This window comes from Mustela nivalis (assembly GCF_964662115.1).
Source record: "Mustela nivalis genome assembly, chromosome: 8".
In the NCBI taxonomy this organism is placed as follows: domain Eukaryota; kingdom Metazoa; phylum Chordata; class Mammalia; order Carnivora; family Mustelidae; genus Mustela; species Mustela nivalis.
This window is the reverse complement of record NC_139027.1, coordinates 114,396,789-114,411,591: the sequence shown is the minus strand read 5'-3', so window position 1 is coordinate 114,411,591 and position 14,803 is coordinate 114,396,789. Positions and strand designations below refer to the sequence as shown.

General features: G+C 50.2%; 1 protein-coding gene and 1 long non-coding RNA gene across 10 annotated transcripts in view; one reads left to right on the top strand and one right to left on the bottom strand.

Moving 5' to 3' along the window:
- Positions 1 to 4,744, bottom strand: part of RASSF2 (Ras association domain family member 2) — a 41,552-nt gene extending 36,808 nt beyond the window's left edge. For 2 of the 9 annotated variants that reach the window (XR_014315283.1, XM_082744466.1), the window contains exons 1-2: positions 4,285 to 4,728; positions 3,324 to 3,389 (exon numbers count right to left, since the gene is read on the bottom strand). The gene's annotated coding sequence lies outside the window, so the exon portion shown is untranslated. Of the gene's footprint in view, positions 1 to 3,323; positions 3,390 to 4,151 lie in introns of all 9 variants that reach the window. The other 7 variants (XM_082744476.1, XM_082744475.1, XM_082744470.1 and 4 more) reach the window with 7 other exon arrangements.
- Positions 3,396 to 9,673, top strand: LOC309871459. Its single transcript, XR_014315295.1, has 4 exons — positions 3,396 to 3,692; positions 7,298 to 7,505; positions 8,088 to 8,189; positions 8,641 to 9,673. It is a non-coding gene; the product is annotated as an uncharacterized lncRNA (long non-coding RNA).
- Positions 9,674 to 14,803: the final 5,130 nt, after the last annotated feature.

Here is a 14,803-nt window from a genome sequence, read left to right as displayed (position 1 = left end):
CAGCAAAGTAGGGACTGTCCTTTCCATAAGAAATCAGTCCCCTCCTCAGGGAACAAAACATGCCTCTGTCATGAAGAGAAACCATTATGCCAGGAAGGCAGAAGGTGGCGGGGCTGAATTCCCCCTTGGCAACAGGAAAGACCACAGCAGGACTCCAGGATGGCCCAGTGCCACCCAAGCGGCTGTTCAGCATCTATCACCGGTCACAGCCTAAATGTGACAGCCATGAGCAGGTGCCCTCAGCTTTCTCACCTAGCCGAAGGATAGCCCCTCTCCACCAAGGCGTTATAACTGGCCATTCATGAGCCATCATAATGCCCGCTCCCAGAACCTCCATGGCCTCTTCCATCTTTATCAATGAGCGGTCCATGGCAGCCTGAATGTTTGCTGTGTGCCAGGCTCTCCTCTGAATGCCCATCACAGTATCACCGGGAGACAATGATAACTGTGGTCTTACAGCTGGGGAAACTGAGGCTGAGAGGCTTTACGTGACTGTTTGACTGCAGCCTGAAACCCATCCTCAGTTGCTTTCCCCAAGAAGCTGGCCCTAAAACAAGGATCAGGGTGCAAGTGGAAGGGGGCTGGAAAGGGAAACAGGGAAGGGACAGCAGCCGGTGAGGGGGACCAGTTACTAGGCGACTCTAAGACACAGCATAGCACGTGCCCCCATGCCACCCCAGCAGAGAAGTGAGGGAGCTTTCTTTGGTCACTGGCTGAGGCCAAGGGAACACAGGAAGGATGCTGAGAGCATCTATTACATTGCCCAATATCATCGAGCTGGAAGCCGTCGAATGCCATTCAAACCCCAAATCCAACACTGTATTCCTCTTTTAGAAATGAGCAGTTAAACATTGAACTGCATGCCAGCCACGGGGAGAGCGCCATGCTGGTGAGATAAACCCACTTTGCCAAATCACTTTGGGTTGGGATGTCCAAGGACAGCAAGGGTATCTTTTTGTCAAGTTTAATCAATGGGATGACTAGGGGAAAGCCCTTCTATATCACTTTGCCCATCCCCTGGGAATTAGTCAAGACCCTGTCACTGCCCCCTTCTCCGGTGTAAGGTTTCCCTCTCGGAATCAGCCACAGCTGGCCTGGGCAGAGTCCTACAGCCTCAAACTGTCATCCCAAGCAGCTTCATCAGCCGATTATAGGCTCCAGAGTCCGCCTGCCATCCCAGGGACGATCCCAAATGACCCACTAGATGCCCTGCCAGCCGAGTCTGGAGGATGTCCCTGTTTACTGTGCCCCGCTTCCCCTGTGCCTCCTGCCCTATCCCCTCCCTCCAACCTCACACACACATGCCCTCCACGGGAACCCACAAGGAGGCCAAAGAAATGAAACCAGCAATCACAGGTCTGCAGGAGCTGACCCCATCTTAAGGACTCACTTAACATTCTTCTGGAGATGCAGGGAGGTGTTTAATAAGACAGTGTGTCATGAGGGTAGATCACTGGACGATACTGTAAGGAGCGGTGAGAGAAACAAGGAGGTGGCAGAAGGGAACCACTGCCCTAGTTTTTCTTTCTTTTTTTTTTTTTTTAATTTTAATTATTTATTTGACAGACAGAGATCACAAGTAGGCAGAGAGAGATGGGGGGAAGCAGGCTCACTTCTGAGCAGAGAGCCCGATGCAGGGCTTGATCCCAGGACTCTGGGATCATGACCTGAGCCGAAGGCAGAGGCTTTAAGCCACTGAGCCACCCAGGCACCCCCACTGCCCTAGTTTTAGAAACCCAGTGGCAGCAGCTCTCAACAGCTCTGTCTTGAACCCAGAGACTGGCCGTCCTGTTCTGTCCCAGGAACACTGCTGAGACCTGCCCAGTTTCTCCCCCTGGGGGAAAGAGGGAGACCCTGGCAAGTCCCAGTCCCTTTCCTGGCACCCCAGCAGGATTCTCTGGCCCTCAGGTCCTGCCTGTAAACCCCCTCCCAGTGAGGACACTTCTGGCCCAAGTATCCTAGGGAGAACCAAAGGCAATCATCAGGCCAGCGTTCTTTTATGCTGTGGGACAGTCATGGGCACGCCATTAGAAGCGCAGTCCTGGGCACCTCTCCAGCCAAGTCTCCTGGTCATTCCTAAGCAGCTCACGCACAGAAGGCAGACACGAAGCTTGGCTCTGGGATTCCAGGAAATAGACCAAGAAATCAAAGCAAAACCAGTGGGTGACTGAAAGTTCCTGGTTAGGACATCGAAGCTGAGAAATGGAAGCTTGAGGGAGGGAAAACAGGTGTGGGGCATCTATCGCTGCTAAGTGACCTCTAAGGGAACAGGAAGAACAGAAGCTCTGCAGAATGCAGAGAGGGGGGTTCCAGAGCCCCGGGGGCAGGATGAGACTCCCCATACCCAGCTCATGAAGGTGGAGATGCTGCCACCTGAGGCACAGGGACGCATGCTGTGGTCTGCACATTTGGGGGAAAGGGGCACCCCTTCCCACCCATTTCCCAGGGCTTCCCCTGGAGGGGGGCATGCCTGGGGGCCCCAGGTCACCTGGCCTCCTTTCAGCCAGGCTCCCTGAAGATGCACCTAGATTTCAAAAGGGCAAGGAGCATGGGATACATCTCAGCTGCACCCCAGCCAGATTATCCTATCTCCATATACGCTACCCCTGCTCTTTCGTCTTCTGAAGGGGGGTCAGGACTCACAGCCCAGCCTGCCCAGCCCAGCCCAGCCCACGCTCTGAGGTTCCCCAGGAGGGCAGCCTCTCTGACTCCCTGTCCTTCCAGCCAGGGCAAGAACCACCTACCCTCTTTCCCAAACTATCCCACCTCTCCCAAACCCAGCCACCATGTGGCTGTTAGCCTGTCAGGGCCCAGAGGACTCTGCAGCAGCTCCCAGGCTGCCAGGTCCAGAGGACAAAGCACAGATTGCGACCCCACTGCAAGGTCTCTGATCCCAAGTGGGAGCCTCCCAGGCTGATTCACACTTAGTCCCTGGGACACCACATGTAGACACAAGTTGAAACACACACACACACACACACACACACACACACCAACAACTAACCCACCTCCCCTCAAAAAACCCAATATATCTTAGCCACGAGAAGTTTCTTTAATTCCAAAGACCACTCCAGAAAAAGTTCCCAGTAAATAAATGTGGACTGATAAGTAGAATAAATCCAAACCCAGATTCCTCCCCCAGATGCTCTGGAAAGCAGGCCCCAGGCTCTGAATCCCAGCTGTTTAAAAGAATCATTGTTTCTAATTCTTTCCTCCCATTGTACCAAGATCAGCTGTGACAGGAACAGAGTCCCACTCCAGGATGAATTGTTACTTGGCAGCTCCCTGGGTCTAATTTTCATTCATCCCATTAAGGTACTTACTAGAAACCTGGCCCACGCTAGTTAGTCACGGCCTCTGTCCTCTGGGAGAACCCGGATTCCGGACACCTGGGAATAAAGTATGGGCAGCATTGAGAAGCGCAGCCTCAGCTCCTGCTGTCACTCTGTGGCGGGGGTGGGGGGTGTGAACAAACGAGGACCCATAAGAGCCCCGGAGTAAGAGGAAGCCCTCCGTCGCCCTGTCGGGCCACCGCGCCGCTCCGCGCTGTCCCCAGAGTTCTCCCAGTTTAAGTGCTGAATGCAAAGCAGGCGACCGAAATGCAGAAGTGGCTGGGTCGCCCAAAGAAACTGCCCCTCTCCGGAGAGAGAGGACGCAAAGCTGAGGTCCCCAACGACCTCGGCGCTAGCTCGGTAGGCGGACGGGGAGACCGAAACGGGAAGTGCCACGAGGACCGAGGGCCCCCGAGGCCGCGCGCCCTTCAGATGTGGCCTCGGGAGCGACGCCTGCCCGCGCCGGGTGCTGGATCCCCCTCTGGGGAACCGTCCGTTGGGCTGGGAAAATGGGGACCCGTTTGGGGTTAAACACTTCCCAGCGCTGTCCGGGCCTCCCATCCCGGCACCTGCTGCGCGGCCGCAGCTTGCCAAGGAGTCCCGAGAACCCCGCGGTTGGGGCGGGGGCGCCGGAGGGAAGAAGGACCCCCAAGGGTCGCAGAGGGAAGGCAAGCTTGGAGCCACAACTTTCTCCGGCCAGCAGCTGGGCGCTCAGGGGCTGGCTCCTACGCGGCCCCCGGGGGTTCCGCACTCCCGGGAACCCCCAGCGGCCCCGGGAGGAGAGAGGAGACCAGGGCAGGGGAAGACTGAGGCGCTGACCTGGACCAGGCTGGGAACACCGCGGGAAAACTTTCGGCGGGGCTGGAGGGAGGGCAGGGAAGAGAGGACCGGCCCGTGCCCGGCACCTTGCGACCCGCATCCCGCGCCCAGTGCCCCGCGCCCCGAACCTTGCCTGCGTCCTGAGTCGGCTGCATCGCCCGCGGAGTTGGAAAGTGGGGGTGCCTCTGCGCTGGGGTAGGGGGGCGTTGCTCCAGCCAGCGCCTGGGTCTGCTAGCCGCGGGCCCGGCTCAAATCCAGCCCCGCGGCGCAGGCGACGGACGCGCGATTGGGGGTCGGGCGCCCCGCCCTCCTCGCCTCCCCTCCCGCCCTCTATCCCGCCCCCCTGCCTTTATCCGTCCCTACCGCGTCGGATCGGCCTCTCTCCCCGTCTTTCTCTAGCTCTCCATCTCTCCCCCGCCCCTCTTCCCTCGCCTTTCTTCCTCCCCGCGTCTCCCGCCCTCCGTCCCCTATCCCCCTCCTCCCCTCCCCTCCTCCTGGGGGGCGGAGCTTCTCCCCTCCCTCCCAGACAATGCTGGGGCTGCGCGTCCCCTCCTTCCCCTCCTGCGAGTCTGGGCTCAGGCTGCCAGCGCTTCTTCCGGGCTGGCGGCGGGGGGGGGGGGGGGGGGTGCGGTGGCGGGGGGGGGGGTGCGGTGGCGGGGTGGGGGTAGAAGTGCAGGGGTGGAGAGGTTGGACTGGCTCCCCTCACCCCATTCGCCGCTGCCCTCTTAAGCCGGATGGAGTCTTGGCCCTAGCCCCTTGGCTCGCCCCAAGCTGTGACAGCCACTCCCAGGGAATGGTCACACCGCCCCGCAGAGCCCACCTCGAGCGCCCCGGATTCCCCAGGCAGAGGATGTGGGATTCATTTTCTAACACCCCGCCTTATTCCAAAAAGGGTTTGAGCTGAGCAGGGGCTAGGCAAGCCCACTTCGACAGGCGGGCGGGCAGACGTGACCGTGAGGGAAGGAAGACAAGTTTCTTTGTCCACCTCTTACCTCCCTCACTCATCCATCCCTGGACTATGGGGACGCTCAGTGCGGAGGAAGACTTGGAGAACCACAACTGCGGGGCCCCTTATCTATTTCCTTCCTCTTATCATAAACCCCTCCTCCCATACATGCCCCAGCCCCGCACGGTAAATCTCCTTGTCTAAAGGGAAGGGAAGCTAATGGTTAATGCATAGCCAGCCCCCAGGATACAGCCGGCTCTGCTCATCCCTCCTAAAAGCCAAACATTCTTTACTAAATTCATTGTTTGGATCTTGGAATGTGTCTCCCTTAGAAACAATGTTATAAATGGTGATGTGCTTCCCAGCCCAGCCACAAAAGCCTTTGAACCCAAAACGCAGCTGTAGGGTGGTGCCCAAGACTGTGTCAGCTACCCTGGAACAAGGAGGCCACTGATCAGCATTTTCTGTAGGGAAAAAAGAAAAAAAAAAATCTACTTGTACATTCCCCTTGACCTATAAACACAAAGCTCTCCCATTAATATTCTCCCCTACCCCTCAGCCACTACTCTGTATTGGTAAGTTGCTCCTTTGCAGGTAACATGAGCACTAACCCGGGAATGTATTTGGAGGACAGGGTGTTTTCTCTATGACCTCGAGGTCAGAACGGTAGGGAGAGCTGCATGAGAGGCACAACCAGAGCCTGGAGCGCTTCCAGGAACTCAGAAAGTCTTCTCTGAGATGCCAGCTCTTCCCTTGGCTCACAAATGGGCCTTCTCACGCCCCAGACACATGACAAAGGGTGGCCCTCATTTACATCACTGGGGTTTGGAGCTCCCCTTTTGAAGACGGGCAGCCAGGTGGAGCTGGAATCCCTTTGCCTTTACTCAATCCCCCAAGAGAGCAACTCTTTGGCCCAGGTTGAGTCAGGTAACCATGCTATGTATGACCAATCAGCTGGGGTGGAGGACTCTTGCACAAACTGGGCTGTCAGGGACCCTGCCGTTAGGCCCTGTTTAAAACAGTCCAGTCCTTGGGACCCCTGGTTGGCTGGTGGGTTAAGCAACAGACTCTTGGTTTTGGCTGAATTTGTAATCTCAGGGTCCTGGGATCAAGCCCCAGTTGGGTTCTCTATTCATTAGGGAGTGTGCTAGAGACTCCCTCTGTCCCTCTCCCTCAGTCCCCCCCCCACCACCACTTTCTCTCTTTTTCTGTCTAAAATAAATCTTTAAAAAAAAAAAAGAAATAAAGGATCCATTACCCTCTGCTTATATTTCCATGCTGGTGAATAAATTGATTAATTCAAGATACCAGAAAACATCTTTTTTTTCATCAGTTTCCCCATACAGAAGCCACAGAAGAGAAAGGAAAAGGTTCTTATCCTTCCAATGGGTATAGGGACAATACATCTGTAACAGGTTTAATACTTCACAAATATTAAACAGCTATATGAAGCCCACCCTCAAAACCTTCTTTTCTTGCCACCATCCACCCCTGGGGACTGGCCCTGGAGGCACATGGCTCCAGGAAAGCAGCAGATAGCACTGTCTAGAACACAGGCTGGCCAACGGAAATACAGTGCAAGCCACAGACTCAAAACTTTCTAGCTACATTGAAAATAGTTTAAAAACAAAACAAGTGAAATTAATTTTCATGATATATTTTATTTAACCCAATGTATTCAAAATATTACCATTTTCACCATGTAAACAATATAAAGACATGACTCGAGGTATTTTGCATTCTGTTAATGTACTAAGGCTGAAATCAGGTGAGTATCTCTACTTCAGCACATCTCAATTCAGACGTTAGATTTTCATTTAAAAAATACTTGACCTCAGTTTAAGCTTTATAAAATCTCTATCTGAGAAAGTAGATTCACAGGCTCAAGTTGTTTTAGATATACTCTAAAGTTAGCCAATAACCAAACTGAATATATCAGTTTTTACATTTAAATTTTAATTAAGATTAAATGAACTTGAAATTTAGTTCTTCAGTTGTACCAGCTGTGTTTCAGTGCTCCATAGCCACAGGTGGCTGGTGGCTACCCTATTGGGACAGCACAAGATTAGAGAGCGAGGAAGCCACTGATTGACTCAGAGTCTCAGAGTCGACTTTCCTCATCTTTTTAGCGAAGCAGTGGCAGGAAAGTCAAGTGTGGCCAGAGAGAAATTGATTTTCCAAATTCCTCATGTCTCCACAGAACATCGAAAGGGGCAGGCTTTGCCAGTAGATCAGAGCTCTACCACACGCCTGGGGAGAAGGAAGGTCTGCAGGGAAGAGTTGGAGGCCCAAAGCCCACTCTTGAGTTCCCAGTGGATTTTGGGAGAAGAGAGGAAGAAGCAGGAGACAGACAGTCTGAAGCAAAGGTCGCATCCTCCGTGATTGTGACCTTTAACCAGAGTGAGGAGGTATGTCAATGGGTTAAGGAAGGTTCTCAGGAGATTACCACATGGGCTGCCTACATCCTCCTCCCCTGTCCTCAGGCACTGGGCTAGGAGAGGGGGCAGCCCCTTTAAAGTCAGCTTCGTGGATCACCATGGTTATACAGAGCTAGGGCCTGGCCTGGATTTAGTTTCTGGAGTCACCTATAAGTCCTTGTTGGTCCAGACATAATGCAGAAGTTCCTTCCTGCTCCCCAGGACCAGGGGCCTCAGAAGGAAGCTAACTTGTGAATCTCGGGCTTTCTGCGGGGCCTGTCTTAGTTTGAGTTCTCTCAAAAACAGAATCTGAGGTAAGGATTTGGGTACAGGTCACTTATCTGGAGTTGATCCAGAAAGCAGGGACGTAAGACAGGGCAGGAGGAGACGCTAATAAAGGGTGTACAACTGGGTCTCCATTCTTCTGGGGCCCCTCTGAGGAACTGTATAAAATGTGCCTCAAAATGGTCCTCTCTGAAGTTCAGGGGGCTGGGGGCATTTATCTCATCTCCCACCAGTTGAGGATGTCTCCCAGGAAAGTTTACTTCTTCTTACTTCTGGTTGTTTTTCAAGGAAACATCTGGGACAGAAAAGCAGAGCCACTGCCTTTGTCACTAGAGGTGGGATGAGTCACTGTGCATGAAGCTGTGCCCCACGATTCTGCTAGGGTCACAGGTAGGCTGAGGGGTTGTGACACAGAACACACGAATCATCTGATCTAAGGCCCAGCATGGAGAGGGACGAGTAGACCCTGGAGGTTTGGTCAGGGACTGACGGGAGGATATGATGAGGTCTCAGAGGGAATATTGGTGAAGGAACATTGGTTAACGTCGTTGGGGAAGTCAGGGAGCACTGCAGAGCTCTGAAGGAGCATGGAGCACCCAGTCCATGAGGTACACAAGCCGCAGGCTTCCGCAGCCGAGCACTGAGGAATAGGGCCATCACCCCTCAGCGTTCTGCTTTCAAGGAATGATCTGGAGCAGACTTTCTGCGGGGAGGCCTAGCGGAGACCCAGAGGCACCCCCTCACGTGCCACCACAGGAAGAACTTGGGAAGTCTCTAAGGAGACCAGAGAGACTGTTTGAATCATTGCCTCAGACTCCATTTTTTTCCCTCTGCTATCCAGGAAGAGAGACTCTGCAAAAGAAAATCTAATGAGTTATAGAGAATTAGAGAAGACTCAGCGAGGTCTGCCACTGGACATGTCTGACACACTAGCATGGTGGGCTGGCTGGAAATCTATTTGCTTGGAAGGTGAAAAAAGTCCTCCTGGGAGATTATTTTCATTCTAAGGAAAGAAGAAACCATGTTTGGTTTGGTCCAGTAACAAAGTTTTAGTGCCAGAAGGAAGATGGAATTCAACTCTGCCCCCAACTTGGCCCTCTGGACACACCAGGGATCCTAGGAAGATAGAAACTCTATGTTACAACTCCAAGAACTCTTTCATAAACTACAGAGAGACTCTGGGGCCCAAGCAGATATGTGTTGGGGACCCTCCTGCTAAGCAACACTTGAGAGACCTACACTTCATTCCGCTTCTCCATTTCAAGGGCTTGGTATGTTGACATTACCCAGAAAGTAGTAGATGAATTGCCACAACAGTCACAGTTACTCCCCTCCCGGCAAACACTTCACAGTTCCTCCCACAAAAAAGGGGAACCTACTTCCCCACCTTGAATCTGGGTTGATACTGTTGCTTTGGCCAACAGAATGTAGCAGAAGTCCCACTGTACCTTTTCAGACCCTGACCTCAAGAAGCCTTGCATTCTTCTACCCTCTCCACTGCCACATGAGTAAGCCTGAGTTAGCCTACTGGAAGGTGAGAGATCTCTTGACCCAGAGCCAAGGCAACCCAGCTGTTCCAACTGAGGCCCCCCAGACATGTGAAAGACCCAACCAAGATCTGAAAGCCCTCTACCCAATCCCGAGTTGACCGCTGATGCAGGAAGAAATCCAGCTGAATCTAGTCCAGATAGCCAACCAGTACAACCCCGAGCTCAATAGATGGTTGCATCTTAAGTCACTCAGGTCTGGGTTGTTCCTTATACAGCAGTGACTGTTAAAGAACTTGATAAAAAATGGTAACTCTGGCCACTGATGGATGTGTTAACTAACCTTATTGGTGTAATTGTTTTGCAATATACACATATATCAAATCATCAAGCTGTGCAGCTTCCATTTACTTAATGTTGTATGTCAATTATATCTCAATAAAGCCAGAGGGGAAAGCACAAAAAAATAAAATAAAAGCCTGGGGGCGCCTGGGTGGCTCAGTGGATTAAGCCTCTGCCTTCGGCTCAGGTTATGATCCCAGGTTCTGGGATCCAGCCCTGCATCAGCCCTCTGCTCAGCAGGAAGTCTGCTTCCCTGCCCCCCCCGCCGCCTGCCTCTCTGCCTACTTGTGATCTCTCTCTGTCAAATAAATAAATCTTTTTAAAAAATAAATAAATAAGATAAAATCCTATAATACAAAGGAAGAAAAAGAACTTAGTAAGATGAGGTGGGCATGGCCAACACAACCAGGATATCAGTGAACACGAGTCTGGAGCCTCCTGGATTTGCTTATGAGCTTGCAAGGGAGGCCTCTGGGAATTCTCCCCCCACAGGCACCCCCACCTCCAAAACCAGTATGGAAGTATGGCTGGCCGAAGTCTCAGTGAGCTGATGAAATTTCTGTTTATGGCTGCTGATGGGACCATTTGTTCTCATAAAGTGGAGAGACATAGGGAAATTTGAGTAACAAAGACTTTGTCACTGAACCCCACAGCTTTATCTGTCATGGAGAAGGGCTTTCTTAATTAAAAGCATCCACTTTATCCACCACTAAGAAATTTCCATAGCATCTTAAATATTTATACAGTACAGTGTCTGGACTCATCCTTGGAGATGGGAGGGCAGATTAAAGCTCTCATATAGTTGGCACTTAAGAAGACTCAGGTGCGGGGCACCTGGGTGGCGCCTGGGTGCTCAGTGGGTTAAAGCCTCTGCCTTCGGCTCAGGTCATGATCTCGGGGTCCTGGGATCGAGCCCCGCATCGGGCTCTCCGCTTGGCGGAGAGCCTGCTTTCCCCTCTTTCTCTGCCTGCCTCTCTGCCTACTTGTGATCTCTCTCTATCAAATAAATAAATAAAATCTTTAAAAAAAAGAAGAAGAAGAAGAAGAAGAAGACTCAGGTGTGCCAGTCTCCGGCCCCAGAGGCCCCAGAGACGAGACCTGCCTTTCCTGGATTTTTCCCTCCTCCACTTCAAGTGCAGATGGGGGATGGTGAGAGGGGGAAAAAGGAAAGTGAGGACTCAAAGTATATAGCTTAGAGTCAGTTCATTCCTTGCAAATACGCAACTTTTCCCAGTAAGTACTGGTAGAGAGGCATACGTCAAAAATTCTCTGCACAGCTATCCCCCTAAACAAAGTGCTTATAAACAGAATTTGGTGGGGTGCTTGGGTGGTTCAGTCAGTCTGTCTTCAACTCAGGTCATGGTCTCAGGGTCCTGGGATTGAGCCCCACATCGAGCTCCACATCCGGCTCGTTGCTCAGTGGGAAAATCTGCTTCTCCCTCTGCGCCTCCCCCAGCTTTTGCTCACACTCTCTCTCTAACTTGCTCTCTCTCAAATAAATAAATACAATCTTAAAAAAATAAAAATAAATAAACAGAATTTGGTAACTGAACTGTGTTTCAGATTAGATAGGAGATTTCATATAATTTTTCTAGCTATCTATTGAAGTTTCTTTGACCCCGAGTTTACATTCCATCAAAGCTCCCCCTCCATTCTTGGATGTATTGAAATACTAATTACTTGGTGTGAAAATGTTATCCTGTCATAATGCAATACACATTCAAAATTATGTTGATAGATATTTACGAGACATCTGTGGTGTGCAAGGGACCATGTTAGGCATGGTGAAATAAAAGAAATATCAAAATCAAGGAGCTAAAAACAAAAAAAGAAAACATTAAACAACATCTTGTCCAATAATGCATTTGGTGGACTCAGAAATCGAGACTTAGAGAAACAGGATCTCTAAGTACATGTAGACTCATCGCACCCTCTGGTAAGAAACAGAAGCCCTCTGAACCAGCCTAAGTAAAGAGAGACTGATTTTAAGGAATAAAATTCCTTGTAGAACTCATGGGAAGGAAGTGAGCCAGCATCAAGAGGGCTAGACTGTGACCTACAATCTCCTCTCATTCTTGCCCCCCATCTCTCTGTCTCCCTCTCTCCCTCCCTTTCTTCTTCCCTGCTTCTCATATTGCCTTCTCTCCTCATATCTGCTCTAACTTCTCCCCAGATGGCAGGCAGTCTTGATCTCTAAGTCTACATGCACTTAGAGATCCTGTGCCCACCATCAGCTCATACAGTCTCTGGGCATCATCTGCTGTGGCTTGCAGCAGGGTAAGGTGGGCAGGTAAAATGGGTTAGTGATCTCAGAAAAGGAAGAAATGAGCAGAGGTGGAAAGTGCTTGCTTGGAGTCTCTATCTGAGTGGTCACATAGTCTGTTCATCTCCCACCTGTTGGCCCTTTCATCTCTGTCAGCTCAGGTCCATGGTCAGGCGACATGGTCCCTGTCCACGGAACCCTGGCCCCTGGGCATTCTTGAGAGACCCTGAGTGGTGGGTTCCCTGAACGTGCCGTGCCTTCTCACACCTCCATTAACTGGCTCGAGCATTCTCTCCTGGATACTCTTTTTCCTCCCCCTCTCTGCTGGACTCTTTCTCCCATTACCCTTGATGTAATGTCCATCAGTGCCCTCCACCCTTCATCTTCCCAACTGAAACATGCAATCCAAGTAAAAGATCAGTCAATCATAGCACCTGCTGCATTTCCTAAGTTCCATAATCCAATTAGAACTCTACTTAAAGCCCTTCCCATATTCGGGACCTACTCTCGATGACTGCTCATTCTCCAAAACTGGGCTCCAGTGCCCCTTCTTTCAGGAAGTCCTCCCTGAAGAGCCTTTCCTCACCTACTCCGTCACTTCTTCAGTGATCTCACAGCAACATTTCAAAGTGTATCTACAGTGAGCCCCTCCTCAGGTCGACCAGCCCAACAGCCAAGATGGCGTCTTATTTATCAGTTTATCAGTTCTTCTCCAACAGCCATATTGAGAGTGCTCGATACATATCTGTGAATGAAGGAAATGAAAAAATTAATCCTATCACGTTATTTGCCACAATACTTGCCACAAGTTTTAGCTCATTTAATTCTCATATAGCCCTGGTAGGTGGTATTATTATTATCTTCATTCTTACACAAAAGGAAACTGAGGCAAAGAGTGGTTGGATAACGTGCCCAAAATCATAGCAACAACAGTCAGAGCTAGGATATGAATCTAGGCAGTCTATCAAAGGTGTCTCTCAGCCTTTGTGCTTTCTGCCTCCTCAGCAGCCCAGACCAGGTAGAGAATGACAGCTACTGGGTCCTCACTCTGCTAGCCTCACTTAAAAACTGAAACTGAATGAGGAAACTGAGGTTGGTATATGTCCGGGGGTGAGAGTAGAGAAAGTCAGGTTATTGCTTCTTCGTAATCTCTAAGGGCTGGGCATTGGAAGCAACAGAAGCATCACCTCAGAATTCTTGGGGTGAGAACCCACCCACTCTTGGAAAAATTGTGAAGTCAACGGAAGTTGGCCTTGCACCCTGCCCTCACTCCCCTATCTTCCCTTCCTGTCCCACACTCCCATTTTCTCCTCCATCGTGATGTAGAAGCCTCTGTCGGTCACAGCAAACATTCAATAAATAGGAACAATGCCAGAAGTGCTTTCAACAATCAGGAGACAAAAGCCTGTCAAGTTACTATAGTGTAGTGTAAGAAGTAAATATGTATTACTGTTCGTACCACTGTTAATAACTGTTAATATATATTACTGTTAGTATTCTATATTGTTGTCTAGAGCTTTCTAAAGAGCCACAGAGAGAGACCCCTTACTCCCACTTGAGAAAGACTTTGTCTTGGATAGATAAGTTGTGACGAAGATTTTCTCATAAATTCAATAACTTAATGAAAAAATCACCTATAGGGGCGCCTGGGTGGCTCAGTGGGTTATGGTCCCATTGAGCTTCGGCTCAGGTCATGGTCCCAGGGTCCTGGGATCGAGCCCCACATCGGGCTCTCTGCTCAGTGGGGAGCCTGCTTCCTCCTCTCTCTCTGTCTGCCTCTCTGCCTACTTGTGATCTCTGTCTGTCAAATAAATAAATAAAATCTTTTTAAAAATCACCTATAAACAATAATTCAAAGAAAAGTTATAAGCACACAAGAAAAATTTTAAGACAAAGGGAAGAGGAGAAATATAAGCTGTCAGGACTTAGGGAAAAAAGTGGAAGAGAAACATAAAGTCATCACAGTAATGAAGGGCTCAGAGAAGCACTAAAAAAAATAGGAAAAATTCAGCTTCAAACATCAGAGAGGAATTCCAGAAAAATGAGCACCATAACATGGACAATAACAATGAGTTTTAGGAGCACCTGGGTGGCTCAGTTGGTGAAGTGTCCAACTCTTCATTTTGGCTCAGGTCATGATCTCAGGGTTGTGAGATCGAGCCCAGTGTTTGTCTCCGCAGAGGGCATGGAGCCTGCTTAAGATTCTCTCTCCCTCTGTTACCCGCCCCCCCCAAAATTAAAAAAAATATTTTAGAACCCAAAACAGTGAATTTTAAAAGGAAGAGAATAACATATATGGAACAAAAACAAAGGATTCCAACACATGTATACTGGCATTCAAATATATGAATTGAGAAAACTTCCCTAAACAAAAAACTTGAAGGGTGCCTGGGTGGCTCAGTGGGTTAAGCCGCTGCCTTCGGCTCAGGTCATGATCTCAGGTCCTGGGATCGAGTCCCACATGGGGCTCTCTGTTCGGCAGGGAGCCTGCTTCCCTCTCTCTCTCTCTCTCTGCCAGCCTCTCTACCTACCTGTGATCTCTCTCTGTCAAATAAATAAATAAAATCTTAAAAAAAAAAAAAAAACTTGAGTTTACAGATTTAAAGGGTATACTATGTTCTAAGAAAATGGGTAGAGTAGAGTTTTCTTTCTTAAGTTTTTCACCAAAATGAAAGTTTCATGAAGTGTAGGAACAGGGGTTCTTGTCCTTTTTGTTCACTGCTGTGTCCCCCATGTTTTTTTTTTAAGCTTTTATTTATTTATTTGACAGACAGAGATCACAAGTAGGCAGAGAGGCAGACAGAGAGAGAGGAAGGGAGGGAAGCAGGCTCCCTGCGGAGCAGAGGCAGAGGCTTTAACCCACTGAGCCACCCAGGCGCCCTGTCCCCCACATTTAAAATCATGCCTGGCAC